Source organism: Theropithecus gelada, chromosome 6 (genome assembly GCF_003255815.1).
Source record: "Theropithecus gelada isolate Dixy chromosome 6, Tgel_1.0, whole genome shotgun sequence".
In the NCBI taxonomy this organism is placed as follows: domain Eukaryota; kingdom Metazoa; phylum Chordata; class Mammalia; order Primates; family Cercopithecidae; genus Theropithecus; species Theropithecus gelada.
Window position 1 is genome coordinate 173,316,151 of NC_037673.1, and position 14,418 is coordinate 173,330,568.

The 14,418-nt window shown below is 49.8% G+C and overlaps 1 protein-coding gene across 4 annotated transcripts in view; it reads left to right on the plus strand.

The window, feature by feature from the left end:
* Positions 1–14,418, plus strand: part of ZNF346 (zinc finger protein 346) — a 66,280-nt gene that overhangs the window by 49,534 nt on the left and 2,328 nt on the right. The window lies entirely within an intron of this gene.

Here is a 14,418-nt window from a genome sequence, read left to right on the forward strand (position 1 = left end):
GGGCGCCTGTGGTCCCAGCTACTCGGGAGGCTGAGGCAGGAGAATGGCGTGAACCCGGGAGGCGGAGCTTGCAGTGAGCTGAGATCCGGCCACCGCACTCCAGCCTGGGCGACAGAGCCAGACTCAGTCTCAAAAAAAAAAAAATAAAATAAATAAATAAATAAATAAATGTTAAGGCCAGGTGCCATGGCTCATGCCTGTAATCCAGGCACTTTGGGAGGCCAAGGCAGGTGGATAACCTGAGGTCAGGAGTTCGAGACCAGCCTGGCCAACATGGCAAAACCCTGTCTCTATAAAAAATGGAAAAATCAGCTGGGCATGGTGGCACGCATCTGTAGTCCCAGCTACTTGGGAGGCTGAGGCAGGAGAATCGCTTGAACACGGGAGGCGGAGGGTTGCAGTGAGCCGAGATCATGCCACTGCACTCCAGCCTAGGTGACAGAGCAGGACTCCTGTCTCCAAAAAAATAAATAAATAATAAATTTTAAAAGAAGATAGCTGGGTGTGGTGGTGCATGCCTATAGTCCTAGCTACCTGGAAGGGTGAGGCAGGAGGATCGCCTTAATCATGAGTTCAAGGCAGCAGTGAGCTATGATTATGCCACCATACTCCAGTCTGGACAACAGAGCAAGAAAGACCCTGTCTCTAAAAAGAATAATTTTTAAAATTTAAAAAAAGAAAGGGGTGTTATGGCCTCAGGAGCTCTTTGTCCATCCTTTACTGTAGACAGCCAGGTTTGAGGAAGGGGCCCAGGCAGCCTCAGCTCCCATTCAGCACCACTCAGCCCCTGCTCCTGGTCTGCTGTGAAAGGCTCTACACAGCCCCAGGGGAGGTTCTCAGCTTCCCAAGATCAGACTGCTCCAGCAATTCCCCAGGGTCCTTCTAAGCCACCTAGTATGTCGGATTCAGCCCCAGCTACCAAGCAAGGAAATGAAGGGCAGGGGGTCAATGGGCTATCATACCGTGAGCCTCCGGCCTGCAAGACCACTTTGTAGTCCCTGCCGGCTGTGTGGCCAGCCCTGTTGGTAAGGGGACCTAGAGATTAACACTTTCTTGCCCTTGGGGGTTCACACACGGTCAAAGATCATGATGACAATGATAAGAAAGCCCAGGATGAGGAACTGACTCAGCCAAGGGTATGAAAAAGCTGGAGAGATTGGGAAGCTAGCATTTGATCTGCGTAACAACCTTTGAGCTAAGAGTTGATATTCCATATAGAGGAGGCGGCCAGGCAGGGTGGCTCACACCTGTAATCCCAGCACTTTGGGAAGCCGAGGCCGGTGGATCACTTGAGCCAGGAGTTCAAGACCATTCTGGCTAACATGGTGAAGTCCTATTTCTACAAAAAATAAAAAATAAAATAAATAAAAACCATGGAGAGAAGGAACAAGGCTGAAAGAGGTGTCATGATTTGCCCAAGGTCTTGCCTCTAAGAAGTGACAAAATGGAGAGTAGAATCCAGTTCTCTAGACTTGCTCTGGAACCCTTTACAAGTGAGGACCAGAGTCTCTCCCACATGGCCCCTGCAGCCTGCCTCACCCATCTCCTAACAGTGCCATGGTCTCACAGGGTGAGCAGTCACTCAGGGAAGGGGCAGCACCCACGAAACAGATGAGACAAGACTCAATGTTTATATTCCAAGTCCCTCCATTTTTCTCATAATTTTGTCCATTCCCAATGTATTAGGTTCTAATTATTAAACTGTTGGAAACCCAAATCAGGCCAGGCGCGGTGGCTCACGCCTGTAATCCCAGCACTTTGGGAGGCCACGGCGGGCGGATCACAAGGTCAGGAGATCGAGACCATCCTGGCTAACCCGGTGAAATCCCGTCTCTACTAAAAATGCAGAAAAATTAGCCGGGCGTGGTGGCGGGTGCCTATAGTCCCAGCTACTTGGGAGGCTGAGGTGGGAGAATGGCGTGAACCCAGGAGGCGGAGCTTGCAGTGAGCCGAGGTCACGCCACTGCACTCCAGCCTGGGCGACAGAGGGAGATTCTGTCTCAAAAAAAAAAAAGCCAAACCAAAGCGATTAGCTAAAAAAGTGAATGTATTGATTCACTTAATGAAAAATCCACATACAGTGATAGCTGGACCCATACTCGGAGATGGTCTCATCAGGAAGAATTTTCTGTCCTTCTGCTTTCCTCTGTGTGCCCTCTCTCAGGCAAGCTCTCTCCAAGAGGTGCCAAGGTGGCCACCAGCAGCCCCAGGCTTCTATCCTGATACGTTAGTAACAACAATGGAAAGAACACCTTTCTCCACTAGTTCCAACAAAATATCTGGGATTGCCTCAACTGCTTTAGTCCTGTTCTCATCCCTGAATTAATCCCTGTGGCTAGGGGAAAAGGCACTCTGATTTGGGGCCTGGGTCATGTGCCTAAAGCTGAGTCACCTCCACCTAAAACATATTGAGAGAGGGAGTGACGCAGCCCCAAAAGAAGAAAGTTGTAGGGGCTCTTTCCAGATTGAGGGGGAATGGATGCAGGGGGAAGAGGGGGCAAAAACAACTGTGCACCATACCCAGAAATTGTTTAACTGTTTCCTTTTTTTTCCAAACTTTTTTAGGTACACCACACATTCAGTAATGTGCACCAATTTTAGGCTTCAATTTGATGAGTCCTCACTTATATGTATACATTGGGGCAGTCACCCTCCATATCAAGATACAGAACATTGCCAGGTCCCCAAAACATTCCCTTATTTCCCCTCCTAGTCAGTGTCCCCCAAAGTAACCACTATTTTGACCTCTATCATTGTAGATTAGTTTTGCTTGCTCTTGAGTTTTATAAAAATGGAATCATACATTTTGCACAATATTAGTTTGTGGAATTCACCCACGTTACTGTATGTCTCAGAAGTTCAGGGTTTTTTTTCAGCCAGGCACAGTGGCTCATGCCTGTAATCCCAGCACTTTGGGAGGCCAAGGTGGGCACATCACTTGAGGTCAGGAGTTCGAGACCAGCCTAGCCAACATGGTGAAATCCTGTCTCTACTAAAAATACAAAAATTAGCCGATCATGGTGGTGGCGCATGCCTGTAATCCCAGCTGCTCGGAGGCTGAGGCAGGAGAATCACTTGAACCCGGGAGGCAGAGGTTGCAAGTGAGCTGAGATCACGCCACTGCACTCCAGCATAGGTGACGTAATAAGACTCTGTCTCAAAAAAAAAAAAAAGTTGAGTTTTTTCATGCTGTGTAGTGGTCCTTTATTTGAATATAGCACAATTTAGCCATCGTACTTTTTTGTTTTTGTTTTTGAGACGTTCTCACTCTGTCACCCAGGCTGGAATGCAGTGGTGCCATCAAGACTCACTGCAGGGGCCGGGCGCGGTGGCTCAAGCCTGTAATCCCAGCACTTTGGGAGGCCGAGACGGGCAGATCACGAGGTCAGGAGATCGAGACCATCCTGGCGAACACGGTGAAACCCCGTCTCTACTAACAAATACAAAAAAAACAAACTAGCCGGGCGAGGTGGCGGGCGCCTGTAGTCCCAGCTACTCGGGAGGCTGAGGCAGGAGAATGGCATAAACCCGGGAGGCGGAGCCTGCAGTGAGCTGAGATCGGGCCACTGCACTCCAGCCTGGGCGACAGAGCCAGACTCCATCTCAAAAAAAAAAAAAAAAAAAGACTCACTGCAGCCTCAACCTCCTGGGCTCAAGTGATCCTTGCACCTCAGCCTCCCACGTAGCTGAGACTACAGGCACATGCCACCACACCAGCTAATTTTTTCTATTTTTTGTACAGATGGAGTCTCACTCTGTTACCCAGGCTGGTCTTGAATTCCTGGGCTCAAGTGATCCTCCCACCTCAGCCCCCCAAGTAGCTGGGACTACAGGCACATGCCACCATGCCAGCTAGTTTTTCATGATTTTTTAGAGATGGAGTCTCACTGTGTTGCCCAAGCTGGTCTCAAACTCCTGGGCTCAAGCGATCCACCCGCCTCAGCCTCCCAAAGTACTGGGATTACAAGCGTGAGCCACCACACCTGGCCCAGCCATCCTGTTGAGGGACAATTGGGTTGTTCCTGGTTTGGGGGTATCATAAAACTGCTATGAAGGATTTTGTACATGTTGCTTGGTACATATGTTCACTCATTGACTTAGGCATGGAATCATAGAGTAGGCATACGTTTAGCTTGTCTAGACACTGCCAGACCGTTTTCCAAAGTGGCTTTATTGACTTACATCCTCACCGGTGGTGTGTGGGAGCTCCAGCAGCTCCACGTCTTGGTTAGCACTTGGTGTTGTCAGTTTTTTTAATATTGGCCATTCTGGTGTATACAGCAGGCAAGCATGAGAGGGAGCCCCTGCTCGTGGCTCTAGTGCCTAGGGACGGTCTCAGAGAGGCATCAGCTCTGGAGAGGTAGTCTAGTGTAGTGGCGAAAACTCAGGTTCTGGGAAGCAAGCAGCTAAGGTTCGGATCCCAGCTCTGCCATCACAAAGCTGCCTCAGGGTGGAACATTAGTACCTACCTCATAGGGTTATTGTGAGAATTAAAAGAATAGATAGATATGAAATAATTAATAGTGCCTTACACATGATAAATGCTATATAAATGGTAACTGCTGCTCTTTCTGTTGTTGACCTGAAGTAAGCCCTGAGTGCCCCTGGAGTGGGGATAAGGCCACAAGCAGATGGCATCTGGCATAGCCCCATGTAATAAGATTCAGTGATTTATGAAATGCCGGAATCCTAATTCGATCTGACTGAGGCGGGGGGAAAAGTAGCAGAGTGGCTACAAGTGATTCTTTACTGGGGTCCAGCAAAAAGTCACCCTCCACTACTGGAGAGCCCCTGCTTATCCCAGGCCCAGGGCTCTTTGGCCAGTGACACTACTCAGGTGTCACACCTGAGGGGAAGAAATGGAATCATGCATGAAATGGAAACAAGAGGAAGTGGAATCATGCTCTTGGCCCAGAGCTAGATGCAAAGCAGCTGTTTGAATATAACAACCCACCAGTGCAGACACATCTAGACATGTACCTATATAGCCGCCAAAGAGGGATGGCATGAGGGACAATGGCCTGGGATTCAGGGGCCCTAAGTGTTGGTCTGAGCACTGCCACCAGATATATGTGACCCAAGGCCTTGATACTGTCTTGTGAAGTGGAAGTTAGAAGAAATCATAGTTCCCAGCTCAAATCCTAAAGAAGTAGCAGTGAACAGGTAGAGTTTCCTCCCAGAGCCCTAAGCCAGGTGTGGTGCACGTGCCTGTAATCCCAGCTGCTCAGGAGGCGGAGGCAGGAGGATCGCTTGAGCCCAGGAGTTCAAGTCCAGCCTGGACAACATAGTGGGAGCCTCTTAAAAAAAAAGAAGAAAGCCCTTCCCTCACAGCAGTCCCTGCCACATGAGCTGTCCCCACCCCCAGACCAGATGCTCTGATGAGCAGTCACTAGTGTAAAATACAATAGGAAGAACATTTTCTCCCTCTGACCATCCATCCACCTAACCTCACCTTTCTGCCCTTTGATTTTTTTTTTTTTTTTTTTTTGAGACGGAGTCTCGCTCTGTCGCCCAGGCTGGAGTGCGGTGGCGCAATCTCCACTCACTGCAAGCTCCGCCTCCCGGGTTCACGCCATTCTCCTGCCTCAGCCTCCCGTGTGGCTGAGACTACAGGCGCCCGCCACCGCGCCCGGCTAATTTTTGTATTTTTAGTAGATGGGGTTTCACCGTGTTAGCCAGGATGGTCTCGATCTCCTGACCTTGTGATCCGCCCATCTCGGCCTCCCAAAGTGCTGGGATTACAGGCGTGAGCCACCGCGCCTGGCCCTTTCTGCCCTTTGAAAAGCCCTATTACAGAGACAGGGCAGACCCTTCCCTGGCCTGGCTCTCCCAAGCTTACTGTTCATATATGCTGCTTCCTCTGTCTAGGAGTTATCAAAACGCTGAAGAAACCTTCCAGTTCTGTAAATGGTCAACTCCACAGCACAATGACCCCATTAGCCACTAGGTGGAGTCCGCTTCTTTTTTCTGGCAAGGTAGACCTGCCCTGGGACTTTACTGTTTGATTTAATGGGAAAAGAACATGGTGACTTCAAGAGCCCCTGTATTTCCTATTTCAGTGAACCCTCAGGACAACTGGAGAAGACTTGATTTCACAGGGGAAAGTCAGGGACAAAGTCTTGCAGAGCTTATACAACCAAGAAGTAGCCTTGGAGAGAGATTTGATCTTAGCACATCTGCTCATTCCCAAGGCCGATTTCTGGTTCCCTCAGGACATTTCCCTCAGAGGCCCTCTCTGTTTGAGGGCTGTAACTTAGTCACCTGTCTAGGAGTACACCTGATGTCAGGCCAGCTCCACAGCCCTTCTTTTCCTTTTCTCCTCTGGGTGACAAACCTGCTCCATTCTCAGACCCTGTGGTTCCAAGGGACTGATTCCAGGAGTGAGCCTGTGACCCACCTGAGTAATCACAGTCATAGTCTTCAGCTGTTAGTGTCCAGCATGTAAGGACAGCCTGCTTCAGAACACAGAGGAGGCCGAGCTCGGTGGCTCCCACCTGTAACCCCAGCATTTGGGAAGCCAAGGCAGGCAGATTACTTGAAGCCAGGAGTTCAAGACCAGCCTGGCCAACATGGTGAAACCCAGTCTCTACTACAAATACAAAAATTAGCCAGGCATGGTGGCGTATGTCTGTAGTTCCAGCTACTCAGGAGGCTGAGGCAGGAGTATCGCTTGAACCCGGGAGGCGGAGGTTGCAGTGAGCCGAGATCGCGCCGCTGCGCTCCAGATGAGGAGACTCATTTCTGATGACTATCTGGATCCAGCTATGCCCGAAGCTAATATCCCCCAGGACTTTCTAGTTTTGACTTTTCCTTAAGTCAGCTGGAGTTGAGTTTTTATCACTTGTGACCAAGATTTCTGCCTAATACTTGCTCCAACTCGCCTTGTCAACCTAGGGACCTCCATTCATCCAGAGATCACTGGCCCCCAAGGCCAAGTTGGCTGCCCTTTGTGCTCCCAGATGCCCTGTGTTCCCCTCTAGCATAGCCCTTAATATGCTGTGTTACGGCGATCTAATTCCCTGTCTCTTCTTTTAGACTAGAGGCTGCTTGAGGGCTGGAACTGGGTCTAGAAATTGCTTGAGGGCAGGAATTGGGTCTTATGATACTGGTCCCTAGCATAGGACTGTGGTTATGTTTTAATAACTGCTTGGTGATTGAATACATTAATGAATAAATGAATAAAAATGGGTATGGTCTGGTCGGGACCATTGCTGGGATTTCACAGGAAAGACATTTATTTTGTTTGTTTTTTGAAACAGAGTCTCACTCTGTCACACAGGCTGGAATGCAGATGCAAACACAGCTCATTGCAGCCTCAACCTCCCTGACTCAAGTGATCCTCCCACCTCAGCCTCCCGAGTAGATGGGACTACAGGTGCACACAACCACACCCAGCTAATTATCTTATTTTTTGTAGACACAGGGTCCCACTGTGTTGCCCAGGCTGGTCTTGAACTCCTGAGCTCAAACGATCTTCCCATCTCGGCCTACCAGAGTTCTGGGATTGCAGACATGAGCCACCACACCTGGCCAGAAAGACTTATTGAGGGAGATGATCCTCTAGTGGTCATGAAGGTCAAAGTAGCCAGGTTGCTGGGGTGAGAGGAGGGTTAGTGAAAGGAACTAGAAGAGGCGAGTTGTGGCGCATAGTTGATTCTTTCAATCATGGCCTCTCATGAATCATTGCCTCCCTGTGCCTGTGTCCTTTTGCAATGTGACTTTATCATTGCTTCCGTCAAGATGGGCGGGGGAGTCCATTTCCCAGTCTCTTGACTCTGAACTAGTCTTGTGAGTTACTTTGATTAGAGAATTCAGTGACATGACTGTACGACTTCCAACGTTAGGACTTAAGTGCCTGTGCAGCTTCCTGACACTGTGAGAGGAAGTTTGGGCTAGATCGTATGGCGACCACAGGCCAGATGCCAACAGCAAGCTCCATGCATGTGAGGGAGGACATCCCAGACCCTCTAGCATAGCCAATCCACAGCGTAATCAGAACTGCCACCCGAGCCCAGCTAATCACAGGATTGTGAGAAATAATACATTGTTTTAAATAATTAAGTTTGGGAACAGTTTCACTCACAGAATCACTAGGTATAATAATCGGAAGCTTCCTAGTGTCTGTTTAGCCTTCTTCCTATAACAAGCTTTTCTTTGAAGAACCCCACCCTCAGCTTATGTAGTCTAGGTGGGAATGACCTCCACTCTCCTGGCTTTTGCCAGAACAATTGAGAAGTTGCCAAGTGGGAATGTCTTGAGCCCAGAGCTGTTCGTGGCCTTCTTTGTCACTTCTTAGGGAGCACTTGCCATAGAGAAGAAGACAGAAGAGAGACTGAGTTTTGCCCATAATATTGGGAACCAGGATCAAGCTGTTTGTGAAGCCTGATTCATACCAGGACTTAGAGTCATGCTCCTGGAGCCCTAGCTACTCAGGAGATGGAGGCAGGAGGATTTCTTAGGCCCAGGAGTTCAAATCCAGCCTGGGCAACACAACAAGACCTCATCTCTTTAAAAACAAAAGTGCATGAGCCAGTACATTTACTGTTTTGTGTAAGCAGATTTGATTTTTGAGTATCTGTGTCTTGCAACCGAACGAAAAGGTTCCCTGAGAGTCAGAAAAATTGATAGGGGCTGAGCAGCTCCAGGGCAGAGGGCAGTTAGGGTCAGACAGAGGAGGGATTCCCGGCCGGGCACGGTGGCTCACGCCTGTAATCCCAGCACTTTGGGAGGCCGAGGTGGGCAGATCACGAGGTCAGGAGATCGAGACCATCCTAGCTAACATGGTGAAACTCCGTCTCCACTAAAAAATACAAAAAACATTAGCCAGGCGAGGTGGTGGGCGCCTGCAGTCCCAGCTACTCGGGAGGCTGAGGCGGAAGAATGGCATGAACCTGGGAGGCGGAGCTTGCAGCAAACAGAGATTGCGGCACCGCACTCCAGCCTGGGCGACAGAGCGAGACTCCGTCTCAAAAAAAAAAAAAAAAAAAAAAGAGAAGGGATTCCCTAGAGAGTGAGGGAAACATAACTGATTTTTCCTCAGCCTCAACTATATGCCAGGACCCTGGACTGAGACACACTTTCCCTAGAGGACTCCTGTGTACAAATGACCTGTAGCAGTTGTAACAAAGGGCTGCAAAGGAAAACAGCAGTGCAGCCAGAGTGTGTAGCAGGAGGCCAAAGCCCAGACTGCAGGTGGGCCAGGGAAGGTCTCCCTGAGGACGTGACATTTAAACTGAGTGATCCGCCTGTGAGTGAGTGGTGGGTGGGAAGGTGGGGGTAAGGAATGTTCCAGGCAGAGGGAACAGCATGTGCCAAGGCTCTGAGGAGGAAGATGCTTGTCAACCCAAAGGAGGGAGAATGTGCTACAAGGTAAGGAGAGAGACTGCAAGACCAGGGCCCTCAAAACATATCAGCCAAGATTTTCAGCAGTAAGCAACAGAAACAAGCCAGCTAGTTTTAAGTACATAGAACTACCAGAAGCAGGCCGGGCGCGGTGGCTCAAGCCTGTAATCCCAGCACTTTGGGAGGCCGAGACGGGCGGATCACGAGGTCAGGAGATCGAGACCATCCTGGCTAACACAGAGAAACCCCGTCTCTACTAAAAAAATTACAAAAAACTAGCAGGGCATGGTGGCAGGCGCCTGTAGTCCCAGCTACTCGGGAGGCTGAGGCAGGAGAATGGTATAAACCGGGGAGGCAGAGCTTGCAGTGAGCCAAGATCACGCCACTGCACTCCAGCCTGGGCGACAGAGCGAGACTCCGTCTCAACAACAACAAAAAAAACTTAAATACGGAGGTGGGCGCAGTGGCTCATGCCTATAATTCTAGCACTTTGGGAGGCTGAGGCGGGTGGATCACCTGAGGTCAGAGGTTCAAGACCAGCCTGGCCAATATGGCGAAACCCTGTCTCGACTAAAACTACAAAAATTAGGCGGGCGTGGTGGTGCACGCCTGTAATTCCAGCTACTCAGGAGGCTGAGGCAGGAGAATCACTTGAACCCAGGAGACAGAAGTTGCAGTGAGCCAAGATTGCACCAGTGCACTCCAGCCTGGGTGAGAGAGAGACTTTGTCTCAAAAAAAAAAAAAAAAAAAAAAAAAAAACCTTATACATGGAGAAAACATTTTAAAGATTTTAAGAAGCAAAAAATATATAAAAGTGAGCTCAGGCTACATGAGCAGGATCCTGCCTGTATCATACCACAGAGTAAGTGTAAGAAGGATACCATTGTCCCCACCAACACTAAGCCCTGAAAACTCCTGCCTGTGCCCTTAGCGCAGTCAGTCCAGACATGCATAAGGGTGCCCAGTACCACTGCTCTGTACCCCCGAAGTTCTTTTTTTTTTTGAGACAGAGCCTTGCTCTGTCGCCCAGGCTGGAGCGCAGTGGCACAATCTCAGCTCACTGCAAACTCCACCTCCCAGGTTCAAGCGATTCTCCTGCCTCAGCCCCCCTAGTAGCTGGGATTACAGGCACATGCCACCATGCCCAGCTAATTTTTGTATTTGTAGTAGAGATGGGGTTTCACCGTGTTGGCCAGGCTGGTCGCAAATTCCTGACCTCAGGTGATCCACCCGCCTCAGCCTCCCAAAGTGCTGGAATTACAGGCGTGAGCCACCGCGCCCGGCCCCAGGAGCTCATTCTTGTTACTGCAGCCCCCACCAGGGATCATTTCTCCTAGGCCTCCCAAGCCTCCCAAGCCACTCCTGGGCATCACTGACTCTCTGAAGTGGATCCTGTTAACTGGCAGAACCTGGGCTTTAGCTGGAAGAAAAACTGCAGTAGTAGTTACAGCGTTTTCAGCTTCTACTATGAGAGGTGAGCTCTGCTACATGGGAGTACTCCTCAAAACTAGAAACTAGGCCGGGCGCGGTGGCTCATGCCTGTAATCCCAGCACTTTGGGAGGCCGAGGCGGGCGATCACCTGAGGTCGGGAGTTCGAGACCAGCCTGACTAACATGGAGAAACCTTGTCTTTACTAAAAATACAAAATTGGCTGGATGTGGTGGCACATGCCTGTAATCCCAGCTACTGAGGCAGGAGAATTGCTTGAACCCAGGAGGCGGAGGTCGCGGTGAGCTGAGATCGTGCCACTGCACTCCAGCCCAGGCCACAAGAGTGAAACTCCGTCTCAAAAAAAGAAAGAAAGAAACTAAAGGTTCAGATGATAAATATTTCCTCTACAGGATGTTTCAAGTCTTACAGCAGTTGTAAAAGATGTCCACAAAAGCCGGGCACAGTGACCTGCACCCTACTTAGGAGGCTGAAGCAGAAGGATCACGTAGGCCCAGGAGTTCAAGTCTAGCCTGGGCACATAGTGAGACCCTGTCTCTAAAAAATAAAAATAAGGCCAGGCACAATGGCTTACACCTGTAATCCCAGCACTTTGGGTGACCAAGATGGGAGAACTGCTTGAGGCCACGAGTTTAAGACCAGCCCAGGCAATACTGTGAAACCTCCATCTCTACTAAAAACTTTAAAATATTAGTCGGGCATGGTGATGCATCCCTGGGTGGTTCTAGCTACCTGGGAGGCAAAACGATTGCTTGAACCCAGGAATCAAGTCTGTAGGGAGCTATGGTTGTGCCACTGCACTCCAGCTTGGGTGACAGAGTAAGATGTTGTCTTAACAAAATTTTTTTAATAAAAATAAAATACATCTACATTTTATAATACCCCTCCCTTCAAGAGGTCAAGTTTAATTTCTACCCGGCATCCCCTAATAAGGCCTGTAAGTAGCAACTCACTTTACTCACTGATTGATTGATTGATTGATTGATTGATTGATTCAAGGTCTTGCTCTGTCCCCCAGGCTGGAGTGCATGGCACAATAATAGGTCACTGCAGCCTTGATCTCCTGGGCTCAAGCAGTCCGCCCACCTCAGCCTCCCAAGTAGCTGGAACTACAGGCATGCCCCACCATGCCTGGCTGATTTTTTTTTTTTTTTTTTTTTTTTTTTGAGATGGAGTTTCGTTCTTGTCGCCCAGGCTAGAGTGCAGTGGTGCAATCTCGACTCACTGCAAACTCTGCCTCCCGGGTTCAAACGATTCTCCTGCCTCAGCCTCCTGATTAGCTGGAATTACAGGCACCCGCCACTACGCCCAGCTAATTTTTGTATTTTTAGTAGATACAGGGTTTCACCAGGTTGACCACACTGATCTCGAACTCCTGACCTCGGGCAATCCACCCGCCTCAGCCTCCCAAAGTGCTGGGATTACAGGCATGAGCCACCACGCCCAGCTGGCTAATATTTTTTATGAGGGTCTCACTCTGTTGCCCAGGCTGGTCTCAAACTCCTAGGCTCAAGGAATCCTCCTCGATCGGCCTCCTGAAGTGCTGGGATTATAGGCGTGAACCACTGTGCCTGGCTGTGACTCACTCTTAACTAATAGAATAAGGCAGAAGTGACCAGAATCTGACTTCCGAGGGTAAGTTATACATGACATTGCAGCTTCAATATTTCTCTCTTGGATCACCAGCTCTGAGGGAAACCAGCTAACGTGTTGTGGGAACACTCAAGCAACCCTATCAAGAGGCTCTTGTTGAGAGGAATGTAGGTCTTCTACCAATGGCAAAGATTCTTTGGTTGAACAAATTTTACTCAGGCTTCTGAGCCTTCACCTAGGTCCATTTGTGCACTTCCTTGTAAAATCCAGTTTTAGCAAAGAACCTGCTAAGTCTAGTTTAGCAAGAACTGCCGCCCATCCTCGATATCTGATCAGGTTGCTCCTCCTCCACCATCCCCCAGGTGATGGCTGATGGACCTGTCTTCAGCAAGAATCCTGTTGGGTCAGTTTAGACAGAATCCCCTTATGCCCAGTGTTTCCTCTTAGTCATTTTCCATTCACTGCTCCCCACTCTGCTCCTTGGCTCAGAATTCCCACTCGCCCATGCTGTGTTCAGAATGGAGCCCAATCTCTCTCCCCCTCTGCAAGATCCCATTGCAGTGGTCCCTGTGACTATCTCAATGGTCCTGAATAAAGTCTTCTTTACTATGCTTTAATAAGTATCCTTGAGCCGGGCGTGGTGGCTCATGCCTGTTATCCTAGCAGTTTGGGAGGCTAAGGTGGGAGGATCATTTGAGGTCAGGAGTTTGAGACCATCCTGGCCAACATAGTGAAACCCCGTCTCTACTAAAAATACAAAAATTAGCTGGGCGGGGTGATAAGTGCCTGTAATCCCAGCTACTTGGGAGGCTGAGGCTGGAGAATCGCTTGAACCCAGGAGGTGGAGGTTGCAGTGAGCCGAGATTGCGCCACTGCACTCCAGCCTGGGCAACAGAGCGAGACTCCATCTCAAAAAAAAAAAAAGAAAAGAAAAGGGAATGGCTGAGAGGAGTTCAGAAAGCTGAATGGCAGGTATCTGGTACAATGGCTGGAAAGCAGGGAGGATAGATAGGCAGGACAGAGGAAGAACACTCAGCAACAAAGGCAGTGTGAGCAACAACGCCACGGTGTGAGCCAGTCAGGCACGTTCTACCTGGAGCTCTACCTGGAGCTCACTGCAGCTGCAAAACAGAGCAGGTGTCTTGGGGGAGACTGGAGCTGGGACAGAAGAGAGCAGCAGAGGTCAGTCCTAGAGGGCCCTGAATGTCAGGCTGCGGAGTCGGGGGTGCCAGTGAGTGGTGCGGGGAGAGTAGTTAAAGCTGAGGAGTAGCAGCACAGTGGCACATACCTGGAGTCCCAGCTAAGGGGGAGGCTGAAGCAGGAGGATCCTGTGAGCCTAGCAGTTGAAATCCCATCTGGCAATGTAACAAGACCCCGTCTCTAATAAAAATAAGCTGGCCGGGCATAAAGGCTCATGCCTGCAATCCCAAAGTCTAGCACTCGGGGAGGCCAAGGCAGGCGGATCACTTGAGACCAGGAGTTGGAGACTAGCCTGGCCAACATGGTGAAACCCATCTCTACTGAAAATAGAAAAATTAACCAGGTGTGGTGGTGCACGCCTGTAATCCCAGATACTTGGAAAGCTGAGGCAGGAGAATCGTTTGAACCCGGGAAACAGATTGCAGTGAGCCTAGATTGCGCCACTACACTCCAGCCTGGGCGACAGTGTGAGGCTCTGTCTCAAATAAATAAATAAATAAATGATTTTTTTAAAAAATAAAAGCTGAGGAGTGACTTGGTTAGATCCGTAGTTTAAAGAAGTCATTGGCCGGGCGCGGTGGCTCAAGCCTGTAATCCCAGCACTTTGGGAGGCCGAGACGGGCGGATCACGAGGTCAGGAGATCGAGACCATCCTGGCTAACACGGTGAAACCCCGTCTCTACTAAAAAATACAAAAAACTAGCCGGGCGCGGTGGCGGGCGCCTGTAGTCCCAGCTACTCGGGAGGCTGAGGCAGGAGAATGGCGTGAACCCGGGAGGCGGAGCTTGCAGTGAGCTGAGATCCGGCCACTGTACTCCAGCCTGGGCGACAG